Source organism: Phacochoerus africanus, chromosome 5, assembly GCF_016906955.1.
Source record: "Phacochoerus africanus isolate WHEZ1 chromosome 5, ROS_Pafr_v1, whole genome shotgun sequence".
Classification (NCBI taxonomy): domain Eukaryota; kingdom Metazoa; phylum Chordata; class Mammalia; order Artiodactyla; family Suidae; genus Phacochoerus; species Phacochoerus africanus.
This window is the reverse complement of record NC_062548.1, coordinates 7242422-7255559: the sequence shown is the minus strand read 5'-3', so window position 1 is coordinate 7255559 and position 13138 is coordinate 7242422.

Sequence of the window (13138 nt, the reverse complement as noted above, 5' to 3'; positions counted from 1 at the left end):
GAAAGAGGTGCCTTTAAGGAAACACACCATATCATTTTTTAGTTGAATACTTACGCATTGATTTTTATGTGCATGAAGAAAATAGCAAACCTCTGAATTCACACCTGCTATAGATGATTTAGGCCACTTCTTCTTTAAATAAGTTTAAGTTTAAAAAAGGAATTGATTCAAAGAACCAACTGATAAAACAGGTGCTTGGAGGTATGTGGCCAAGAGAAGGCTGTCTTGAGATCTGAGAAATCTGCTTCGGTAATTCCAGGAAAACCACGGGCTCTGGAGTCTTACAGAGTAGCTCGTCCTGTTGGGAAAACTCCTATTCTCTTTCCTGCAACCTTTATATCCTTGTCCTAAAACATGAGAACAACTCTAGTTATTTCGCATTCGTATTCTGCGACTTGCTTTGCATATTACTCTCAGTATCTTGCAATAACTTTCTTCAAAATATGTGGATCTACATATTTGCTGCAATTTTAAAGTGTGATTTTTTTATAACATTTCAGGACTAGCATTCTTTTTCCTTGAGGAAATACATTTTCAATTTTAGAATGAAAGTCAGCTGGAATATAAGACCACATATAGGAAATTACTTTAGAGACAAATTTTCAATATCTTTTCTATTTGTAAATGGGTGGCTTTGTTATTAAAAAGCAACTCTTTTCAATTACACTCCTTGCTTTTACACCCCACCTCATTCCGTGCAGATCTGAGATGACTGCAGCAGAACACCTGATAAAATAAAAAATTTTTAAACTAAGACTGGAAACTAAAAGTAAGAAGTCAAAGGAGTTCCCATTGTGGCTCAGGAGATTAAGAACCTGTCTAGTCTCCATAAGGATGGAGGTTCAATCCCTGGCCTTGCTCAGTGGATTAAGGATCTGGCGTTGGCACAAGCTGCAGCACAGGCCACAGATGCAGCTCGGACCCAGTGTGGCTGTGGCGAGGCTGGCAACTGCAGCTCCAGTTGGACCCCCTAGCCTGGGAACCTCCATATGCCACAGGTGTGGCCCTTAAAAAAAAAAAAAAGAAGAAGTCAAGAGGAGGCAAGGTAAAAACACAAATATGCAGGCTTTATAGGCTCAGATGCTTAATGTAGTGGAGTTGAGGTTCAGATTTGGCTTTGAGCTCCCTGACAGCTGCAGAGAAAAGAGACAGTCCATCTTTTTTGTGATTTTCATTCTGGGGGCAGAGGAAGCATGCCGGCTCCTCAGGGAAAGCAGAGCTTTTCCCCAGGACCTAGCAGAGAAGCAGTTTGTTAGGCCGGAGGAGCCTGGCGTGATGCAATGGAGCACGTCCTTGACGTCTGCAAAGCACGAGAACAGAACAACCTCCCCCGGCACCCTCGAAGCAAAGCACGTCGTTTCCCTGATTCTCACCTAAAGTCTTAGAACTGGCCCTGGGAAGGATGCTGCACGTAGAAGTGTCGCCGCACGCGTGGCCAGCCGAAGTGTTCCGAGACGTTAAACTGTGGATACCGTCTTTCCACCAACGACTCCCAAATTTAGATCCTGACTCCAGACTCTCACAGCCCATTCCTCCCACGCGTCTGCACTTGGGGTCGAAGAGCCATTTCTCACTCCACACGGCCCAGACTCCTGATCGTTCCCCAAAAAAAGGCTCCATCTGCAGCCTCCCTCGCCCTCAGCCAATGGCCATCCCTTCCTCCTACGTACGGAGGCTCCAGTCTCACAGGTCCATCTTCACCTATCGTCAGAATCTGACCGTCTGACCACTTCTTACTCCTCTGCCCTCCCCTCCCCTCCCCTCCCCTCAGGAGCCCCCAAGAACTGTCACCCGAAATACGCAGTAGCCTCTGAAAAGGCCTCCCCACTTGCATCCTGCCCCCAGCACCCGTCTGATTCCTGTCTGGTCTCAGCACAGATCGCAGGCTGACCGTCTGACGCGTCAATTACATCATGTTATGTTTGGCCTCAGACCCCTCCGCTGGCTCCCTTTCGCACGCCCAGAATACGACCAAGTCCCACGTTGGCCACGAGGCTCCCCAGGAGGAGGTCCTGTTACTTCTCGGACCTCATCCCCCAGTTTGCTCCACTCGCATCACCCTTTGCTGCTCTCCGCACCCATCAGACACACCTCCAGCCTTTATCCTGGCTGCTCGCTGCCTGGGACGTGCTTTCCTCCCGACATCTGCACCGGTGGCTCCCGTTGCACAATCGCTTTCTCAGTGCAGCCGACCTCGACTGCCGTCTGAAGGTCCCCCTTCCCTCCCCTCCACCCGCCCCTGCTTCCTCCCAGGACCCTTATCCTGCTCACCTGGTTCTTTCCCCCAGGGTTCTAACCTCCTCCTGACAATCTTTAAAGTTAGACGACTTCACTGACATAGTTCTGGTTGTCTCAGAATAGCTCAGGTTATGCTGCACTAACACCCTGAAAATCTCAGTGGAGCTCCCGTCGTGGCGCAGTGGTTAACGGACCCGACTAGGAACCATGAGGTTGCGGGTTCGATCCCTGGCCTTGCTCGGTGGGTTAAAGATCCGGCGTTGCCGTGAGCTGTGGTGTAGGTCGCAGATACGGCTCGGATCTGGTGTTGCTGTGGCTCTGGCGTAGGCCGGTGGCTACAGCTCTGATTGGATCCCTAGCCTGGGAACCTCCATATGCCACGGAAAAGGCAAAAATCCCCAAACAAAAAACAAACCAAAAAAAACTCAGTGAAGTCAAGAAACATATTGATTGCTCACTTGAGCGAGTCTCAGGGACCTAGGCTGATGCACGGCCTTCACCTGAAATGTCTCCAGTTTTCAAGTCAGGGGGGCAGAGGGACGGCTTTGGAGGGTCTCACATCAGCAAATGAATGTTCTGGCCTGGAAGCAACATGTCATTTCTCACAATTCATTGCCCAGAACTGGCCACATGTGAAGACCAGAGAGTAAAGTTCTACCGTGGGCCTGGAAGGAGGAGGATTGGAACTACCTCAGTGTTGCCTTTTTTTTTTTTTTTAATTTTTATGGCCGTATCCATGGCACATGGAAGTTCCTGAGCCAGAGAGTGAATCCAAGCCTCAGCTGTGGACAATACGCCACCGCTACGGCAATACCACCAGATCTTTTTAACCCACTGAACCAGGCTGGGGATTGCACCCGCACCCCCTACAGTGACCCACTGCCACCCAAGCCACCACAGTCAGGCTCTTAACCCACTGTGCCCCAGCAGGAACTCCAATGATGCCTATTTTTATCATTTTTCTTCCCATCTAGGATGTGAGCTCCACAAAGGCAAGGATCTCTTAACACCTGGCACAGTGGCTTTGCACATAGGAGGCACTCAATAAATACGTCTCAAATGAGTGGGTCGATCACATGGTGAGATTCCTATCTGGAACAGAAAGCCAGGAGCTGACGATAAACCCCAAATCAAATGCAGAGACTGCAGACATGCAGGAAGGAGCTTGTTCAGCCACGCCTGTGTGGTTCTGGAAACCCACGAAATTATTTTCACACTTTTTCCAAGGAGGAAGTCCTATGGCTTTCACCAGGTGAGTAAAGGTGCCTCTAAAAGAGATCAAACAATCCAGGAAGAAGGGGCATTTGGGTAGGTGGGGGTGCAAATGCCTGCCCCATAACCAATGTCAATATGGTAAAGGACTGCAGGTGCGTCAGCTCACCTCTCCGTGGCTCAGTGTCCTCTGTGCTTGAGGCCTGCAGCGGGGATCAACTGAACAGGTGTTCTCCAAACTGGCACGCACTTCACAGGAGCTGGGCTGGCTCAGGACGGGGAGCGGGGGAGGGGGCGCCATGCTCACCTGTGCAGCCAGGGCGCCATCTAGTGGGCAGAACAGGCAGTCAGGGCAGCCGGCACATCCCTGGCCCTCCTGGCTCCCAGGAGGCGGCTGGCACTCAGGAAAGTTTAAGAGGCTTCAAGTTTCTGCAAACCACAGAGCCAGGCAGGGCTTTTGACCCTCCCTGTAGCGGAGGCTGGGACTCCATGGCCGAGCTGCCTGGGGCGATCCATCTTCTGTCCATCCATGACTTCCTGACTCCTTCAGGAAGAGCAGGACTGGGCAGGTGCAGCCAGGGCGGCAGCTGACAGCCCCAAACTGAAGGGAGCACCAAACGACTGGGGGATCCAGATTCATAATGCAGCATTTTGGGAAGTCAAGATAAATAACCCCCCCCCCCCAAAAAAAAAAGCTCTGTGATGAACAAAATAGCAAATCCTCAAATAAAAACAGGATCATAGATATTATAACTTGGTCCCTTTGCTGTAGAGCAGAAGTTGACAGAACATTGTAAATCAAGTCTAATTAAAAAAAAAAAAAAAAAGACAGGGTCACGGGGCCTGTTACAGATCTTACGCCTCAGCAGCCTGGCCCAGGTCACCTCCCACACCAGCTGGGGGATCGATGCGTGTCTTCACCAACAAGCATGCAGACTGAAGCAAACAGCAAACCCCAGTCCCAGTGAGGACCCGGTTTCCGGGCGGAGAAGCTTGGCCCACAGTCTCCACAGTGACGGAGGCAGGCTTGGAGCTGGAGCCCAACCTGCCCTCGACGGCCCTGGTCTGAGCTGAGAAGTATAGACAGGAGCAGAGGACCAGGGCGACTCTAGTTGGACTTTGAAGAATGGCCACCCAGGGGACATCAGAGCTCAGCTTCAGAGCAGTGAAGCAGGCTGCAGGAACGGCGGCCTCAGGGCGTCCTCTCCCCCCCGCCCCCCCCCCGCCACCTGCACGGGCACGGCCCAGCCTTCTGCCCCTGGATTACTGTGGCAAAGTGACAGGATGACTCCTGAGGATTTCTCCCAGCCTGAGACGTCGGGGTCCCTCTCAGACACAGCATCACACAGAGTTGAATGCCCCTTGGCTGACACCCTTCCCCCTCCCCACGGAGGCCCAGCCCCGTTGGTGGCTTTATCTCCAGGGCAAACAGAGCTGCCTCCGTATCCATGACTGGCTGTGTTTACTGATGATGTCACATCCGTCCTGGGCTTCCTGGTCGATGTGACTCAAGGGCGAGCTGCTGGTCAAGGTGAGTCATGCTGTGATCCACCCAAACAGGCAAGAATCCGGCTCCGTGGAGAGACCCAGTCGGAGGGAGGGCCTGCGGATGAGAGGCAGCTGCTGACGTAAGAAACGTCCACGGAGAGGCTCTCAGAAGCCCCAGCGGTCACTCAGTGCCTCGTGACGGCCCCATCATCACCCTGTGTATAAAGCTCCCAGCATCTCATTCCCGTGTCTCGAGCGAGAAAAAACGGCTCAGAGTGGGGAAGTGTTGTGCCCAAAGACACACAGCAGCCGGTGACAGGAGGGCTTGCTTACGCTCTGGCGGCAGAGGCAGCAAAATCCGGCCAGGAGAAATGATTTCCAAGGCAGAAAAGGGAGAGAGTTACTCCACGGAGAGGCAGGTGACCAGCTTGGACCAAATCTATCAGGGACCTGAGGTCTCGTATGTGCGGGCTCACCTTCCCCATGTTCCCGGCTTCTTCCAAAGTGGCCTTCATCAGAGGGTGACTGAGGGGCAGGTGCTTTCGGCCTGGTCCCCTGGCACATCTAGGGCGTCTCCCTTCCTCTCGCATCACGGTTGCTCGTGGCCAGTGATTCAGAAGGGTGGGCCACTAGAAAACATAAGACATCAACAAGGCTTCCCTCTGCCCCAAGTAAAAATAACCACAGTCCAACTTAAAATGCATCTGTTCTGTAGTTGCACAACCTGCGAGGGGTGTGGAAATTCCATGGGACTCCATCAGCCAGGCTCCCGGGCCTGACGGCCAGGGGGAAAGGGCAGACCGGCAGATCTCAGCGTGCGATGCAATCTCTTTTGACAGTGGCATGAAGTGATCTTGAGATCAAAGGCAGCCTGGAAGGGGAGGGGACAGGCTACAGGCTCAGAATGTGACCCTGTGACCTTGCTTCTGCCTCGGGAGCCAGCCGTCCCTGGGCGAGGTGACCACCAGGCCTACACAGCGGCGGCTGCCTCCGTGTGCTCCTCGGGAGAGCCAGGCTGGGGGGCTGCAGCTCTGGAGCAAGGCTGCAAGAGAGGCGCCTCGCTGCCCTCGGGGTCACCTGTGGGACTGTCCACCTTCATTCCGACGGATCGGGATGCGGAGGCCCAGGGACAGGATGTGACTTGCTCCAAGTCCCCAGGGCCGTTACCACTAAACAGAAGCGAAGTTCGCCAGGCCAACCCTCCCACACCCTTCCCGCCAGGTCAGGGACGCTGTCCTCGTGCCTTATCGGTGGCAGCAGGAGATCCCTGTCACCAAGTCAAACTGAGGCCAGGCCCGGGGAGCCTAGGGCTACGGCAATTTGAGTCAGGCTGACAACAGCTTGGAACCATTACAAGGCACAAAGGCTCTTCCATTTTCCTGGCTGCTCTGTCTACACAGAGGAAGAATCCGTTAAGTCTACAACCAAGAGTCGACCCGACACCCCAACATCTAGCTCAGTCCGAAGGAAAGGAAATACACCTAACTATTTTGTCTCCTTAATATCAAAGCTCCAAATGCTTCACGCCCTCGGGAGCCCCGAGTGACAATTGGTGCCCAAAAAACCTCATCTCCTTTGGTGTGTAGAAGAAAGCTGCTGCTCTAGGAGAAACCTTCCAAGAATTATGACCTCAATTACAGGCCCAGAGATGGGTCATTCTTTGAGGCAATAATAATAACGCGGGGACACATTTCTGCCTAGGACCCTTGGGGACGTTGTCGTCATCGTCGTTGTTTTGTGGGAACAACTGACCGACTCAAAAGCAGAGCAGGTGACGTATCGCTGTAAGATTTTTATTTGGCGGTGTTGAGAAATGATTCAGAAACGTCTGTCTCGGAAAAGTGGGTGTGAAATTGTGTGCTTCGATGTAAGTAAAATAGAAGGGCTCTTGGAACGTGGCCTAAGGATATAAACTCACAACAGTTCGGGGATTTTCCGGGAAGAGTCCCAATTTTAATCAAATGCTCCCCTTCAGTCTTCACAATCAAGTTCTTGTTTGACAGACAGTCCAGGGGTCTTTTTTGTTTTCTCTCCAAAATAGGGTCATGCCCCCAAGGGAAGAAATATGTTTCAGCTTTCAAGAAGCCCTTTTGCACCATTTGGCTTTTCCATATGAAGACGCATTTGCATATGTTGACCTCAACACAATCTCGAAGTCTCCCCAGTGTTAATGACAATATATGTCACTTCGGAATGCCTTTGGCTGCAGAGACCGGAAAACTCCGCCGTAGGGCACTGAAGCTGCCAGGGTCCTCTTCTCTCTCTCCCCTCGCCAATCTCAAGTTGCCAACATCCGTCTTGTTTGCCGACTCGAGCTTGCAAGATGACAGCCCTAACACCCACACCTGCCTTCAAGGACGTTATTGGGGGGCCACGCAAACAGCTGTCTGAACCCCCACGGTCCTGCTTCTCCCCCCCCCCCCCGCCTCAGCAGGTCTTGTTTACTTTATCTCTTTGGCCAGAACTGTGTCTATTTGGCCACCCCCAAGCCCAGCCCACGTGGTGAAAACTTGCCGTCGCGCGCCTTCTTGTTGCCGTACCAAGGTTAGAGCACCTACAGACTGGCGCTGTCTCTAAATACAGCAGAGACGGCCTAGAATGCATGCTTTTAAGAGGTAAGTGCATCCTATTGAGAGGCTTAAAATAGCAAAGCTCTTTCCACCGGGAATTTGTGACTCCTACGTCTGGGCCCCAGATCCCACCTGATGTCTTAGCCAGAAGTTTTCTTAGCTAAAAGTTTTCTCGCAATGGGATACAGCAAATGGGACCTCATGAACCGGCTGACACATGGCCAGGTCTGCCTTTCAGACTCAGCAGAGTTTCCATTGATTTTTGAGCGTTCTTGTACTTTCTGGTCAATGTCAATAGATTGGGGACACTTTTAAAGAAACATATAAATTACTACTCCAGGTTTTTGCTTAATTATTTATAATGGTAGGCATTTGCCTAATGGAAATTTTTATTCTGTGCTGAATGTCAGGATCCATGGGGCTCACACGTCCCCTTTGAGTAAAAGGTTGCATTCGCTCATGGATTATCGCACTCATAGATCCATGGAAATGCAGAGTCAGAGCAGAGGCAGAGTGTAGACAGAGAGAGAGGTTACAGAAGGTCTGAGCTGTTCTGGAAACAAATGCATTGGAAATGCTGGGGCCCAAAGTTGAAGGGGCCCCACGTAGTGAGGTGGAACCTCCAGGCACATGGATGCAAACACGGGTGTGCAGTAAGTGGGGGTGTAGACAAAAAAGCTCACCAGAGACAGGCTTTTACTCTCTCTAACGAGAATTAAAACTTTGAAAGACCAATCATTCCAGTGGAAAAGGCTATTCCATTACCTTCCATCCCTGCAGCGCCCTCTGCTGCTAAAACGGGGGAACTGCTTGACAATCCCCGTGTTTTCCTTGTGGTTTCCATACTGTGACCACAAGCTATAGGGAAAGAAAAGAGAATTGTGTATCTGGCTCAATAGATGTCTGTAAAACACTACAGCACATCTTTCTCCAAGTCCTCTCTCTCCGAAAAAGCCCCATGTGAAGATAAAATTGTTCCAAGACTTACTGTGCTTGTTTATTAAGGGAAAATATTGGGCATACCAGGCAAGGATGTAAGTCCTCCAAAGAGGAAATTTGCAGATGCGGTCGATGTGTGAAATTTGCTAAACACGGCAAACAAATCTGCTTAGGAAAAGGAAGCCTGGAAGCTTCTCTGCTGATGCTTTCCCATGGAAAAAAAATCAAAACAAGGCACAAGAGGAGAAGCCAAGCAGATCCATTTCCCCAGATGAGCCATTTCGCCGTAAATCACTAAGGCGTTTTCAGGACAGCAGACCCGTGTCTCTCCTTTTCTGCCCTTGGAGAAGCAAAGAATGTGCAGGTTATCTTCGCCTCTGGCAAAGAGCCTCTTTCCAGAGGCCAAAACACACCTAGAGAAAAAGACTTGAGAAGCAGTGCTGTGGACAGAGGTTAAAAAAGAAAAAGAAAGAAAAAGAAAAAAAAAATTTTAGAACTAAAAGCAACTTGAAGATCAACGATTCTATTGCAGAGATTAAAACAAAAACAAAACAAAACAAAGCAAACAAAAAAACCAAACAAACAAAAACATTGAGACCAAGAAGTGAAAAATGCTCTGTCCGGCCCCGCATTCAGATAGAGGCAGAGGTGCAAAGTCCTGGCTGCTTGACCAGCCCCGGTCACTCCATAAGCAGCCCCACAAGGACACTACAAAGGCCCTTTCAGGCTTCTGGCTGACGGTACAACCCAGAATTCCTCCAGCAACAAATACCCAAAATGACAGATGAACCGTAACAAAAAAATATGTTAATACACAGCTGAGTTTGCAAGAAAAAAAAGGAAAACGCGTGATACCAAAAACACAAAGGGAGGAACACCAAGCCCTGGAACTGAGGACGTGATAGCCCTTGGGGGTGTGGATGGGAGTACTGGAGCTGGAAATGGACTGACATGTTCAGGGGTTTCGCCTGTGCAAGGATGGTGTCAAAAGGAGAGCTGACTGGAGTTTCCTGATGGCTCAGTGGATCAAGGATCTGGCATTGTCACTGCTGTGGCTCGGGTCACTGCTATGGCTGGGTTTGATCCCTGGCCTGGGAACGTCCATGTGCCCTGGATGCAGCCGGAAAAAAAAAAAAAAAAAAAAAAGGAGAGCTGACACTAAAACCCCATTCACACAGTGGGACCCTCAGAAGTCCACGTGTCAGTAACAGGGGCCACTTGAAAATGCTTATTGACCCAGGGGAGGACGGAGGAGTTTGGCTTACTGGAGTCTTAAGGAGAAAAATATCCTAAGGGAAATTAACAGCCCATGTCTGAGACATGGGGCAGAATCAGTGTCTGAATCCGACACGCTTCCACAGTAAGTTCCTTGGAGTGCCTGGCAGGAACAAACACAAAACTTTTTCTGGAGGAATGTTTTACAACTCAGGCCACATAGGGTTCTTTTTTTTTTCTTTTTTTTTTTTTTTTGGTCTTTTTGTCTCTTTAGGGCCGCACTCACGGCATATGGAGGTTCCCAGGCTAGAGGTCCAATCAGAGCCATAGCCACCGGCCTACACTGCAGCCACAGCTACGCACAATCCGAGCTGCGTCTGTGACCTACACCACAGCGCACGGCAATGCCGAATCCTTAACCCACTGAGCGAGGCCAGGGATCAAACCTGCATCCTCATTGGTGCTTAACGGCTGAGCCACGACGGGAACTCCACATAGGGTTCTTAAAGACACAATACATCGCTACTGAAGATGATCTCAGGAGTTCCCGTTGTGGCTCGGCAGGTTAAGCACCCAACTAGTATCTATGAAGATGTAGGTTCGATCCCTGGCCTTGCTCCGTGGGTTGAGGATCCAGCGTTACTGTGAGCTGTGGTGTAGGTGGCAGACACAGCTTGGATCCCACATTGCTGTGACTGGGGTGCAGCCCGGCAGCTGCAGCTCTGATTCAACCCCTAGCCTGGGAACTTCCATATTCCATGGGTGTGGCCCTAAAAAGACAAGAACAAAAAACAATAAAACAAAACTATCTGATAGAGACTATAAAGTAATATCATAAATGATTAAAGACATGAAGGAATAGAAACCTAAGGAAGTCGCTCTGAAAAAGAAACTGAGGAGTTCCCGTCGTGGCACAGTGGTTAACGAACCCGACTAGGAACCATGAGGTTGCAGGTTCGGTCCCTGCCCTTGCTCAGTGGGTTAATGATCCAGCGTTGCCGTGAGCTGTGGTGTAGATTGCAGACGCGGCTCGGATCCCGCGTTGCTGTGGCTCTGGCGTAGGCTGGTGGCTACAGCTCCAATTCAACCCCTAGCCTGGGAACCTCCATATGCCGCGGGAGAGGCCCAAGAAATAGCAACAACAACGACAACAAAAAAAGACAAAAGACAAAAAAAAGAAACTGAAAGATCTACAGCGAGAGATTAGAATAATAATTCTTAAACTTTCCCCAAAGCAAAGTTCAGACATAGATGGTTTCTCCGGTGAATTCTACTAAACATTTAAAGAAACATAAATACCAATTCTTCATAAATGCTTCCAAAAAGTAGACAATGAAGGAACACTCCCCAGCTTCTTCTATGGGGCCAGTATTACCCTAACGTCAAAACTGGTCAAAGACATCACAAGAAAACAACACACCAAAGTCGCCTATGAATATAGACATGAGTCATCAACAAAATACTTGCAAACCGAATCCAGTGACAATAGAAAGAACAGGGGAGGTCCCATTGTGGCTCAGTGGAAATAAACCCAACTAATATCCATGAGAATGCAGGTTCAATCCCTGGCCTTGCTCAGTGGGTTAACCATCCGGCATTGCTGTGAGCTGTGGTGTGGGGTCGAAGATGAAGCTCAGACCCTGTGTTGCTGTGGTTGAGGCAGAGGCCAGCGGCTGCAGCTCCAATTCAACCCCTAGCCTAGGAACCTCCATGTGCTGCAGACATGGCTCTAAAAAAAAGAAAAAGAAAAAAATTATATACCATGACTAAGTGGAATTTATACCAGGAATGCAAGATGGAGTCAACACATGAAAATAAATCATCGTAAGACAGCAAAGCCACAAAATAAAGGTCAAAAAAATGTGTGACCATCCCAACAGACACAGATAAAGCATTTGACAAAATCCAACACCCTTTCACGATAATAATTCTCAACAACCTAGGAATAGAAAGGAATTTCTTCAGCCTGCTAACTGTCAGGACTAATGAACAAGTACAGCGATATTGCAAGTTACGAGAGCCATTAATCGATTATGTTTCTGTACACTTGCAATGAATGGGTCTGAAAGTAAAAATAAGAAAACAATTCAGGAGTTCCCATTGTGGCACAGCAGAAACAAATCCAACTAGTATCCACGAAGATGCAGATTCAACCCCTGGTCTTGCTCAGTGGTTCAGGGATCCGGCGTTGCTGTGAGCTGTGGTGTAGGTCACAGACGTGGTTCAGATCCTGTGTTACTATGGCTGTGGTGTAGGCTCACAGCTGTAGCTCCGCTTTGACCCCTGGCCTGGGAACTTCCATATGCTGTGGGTATGGCCTTTAAAAAAAAGCAAAAAGAAAAAAAAAAGAAAAAACAATTCAATTTACAGTATTTCAGTAAAATACAGTAGTTCTCTGATGGTTCAATAGGTTAAGAACCCAAAATAGGTCTGTGAGCATGTGAGTTCAATCCCTGGCCTTGCTCCATGGGTTAAGGATCCAGTGTTGCCACAAGCTGTGGCATAGATTGCAGATGCAGCTCAGATCTGGTGTTTCTGTGTCTGTGGTGTGGGCCAGCAGCTACAGCTCCAATTCAACCCCTATCCCTGGGAACATCCCTGTGCCACAGGTGTGACTATAAAAAGGAAAAGAAGAAAGAAAAAAAGAAAATAGATGTAGTGTTTGTGTAGGACTGAGGGAAAGGTTAGGCAGAAATGGGAAGTAACTGCTAATGGGTACAGGATTGCTTTTCAGGAAGAAGAAAATGTTCTAAAATTGATCGTAGTTATGGTTGCACAACTTTATGAGTAAACTACCAACCATTAAATTGTACACTTTAATGAGTACCTTATATGGTGTGTGAAATCTGTTTTTTTTTTTTTTATGGAACTGAATGTTGAAAAGGAATAAAATAGAATATGTAGAAATGAAAAATCATTTTGAAATTTAAAACTCAAAGGGCAGGCTAAATAGAAATTTAACACAGCCAAATAAGGAATGAGTAATATAGAGAATGGTTCTGAAGAAATTATCCAGAATGCAGCACAGAAAGATAAAGATGTGAAAAATGTTAAAGAGAGGTATCATTTCTATACCCAGCTAAACTATCTGTGTTTCAAGAACCCTTTCAACATCTCCAGCTCTGATTTCATCATGAGAAACTTAAGTGTTCACTGATACAGAACACAATTATTAAAGTGATGCTGGATAAGATGCCAGTTCTAGAAATAAACTATCCTTTTTCAGAGTACTTGTTGATAATTCATTAGCAACAGAGAGGATGGATTAGGATTTGAACTTTCTGAACAGCACAAAGTCGAAAAGCAGAAAGGGTTCAAGTACCACTGATGTGACAAAATGGATTTTCATGTCTATCTTATGGAATCTGTTGAAAGCTTCATGGTCACATAGCGTTTATGGTATATTAATACATGCGGTGTTTAACTCTTATTCCTAGAAGAGTTTATGCCAGAATTTAAGAAGCTACTACACTTTA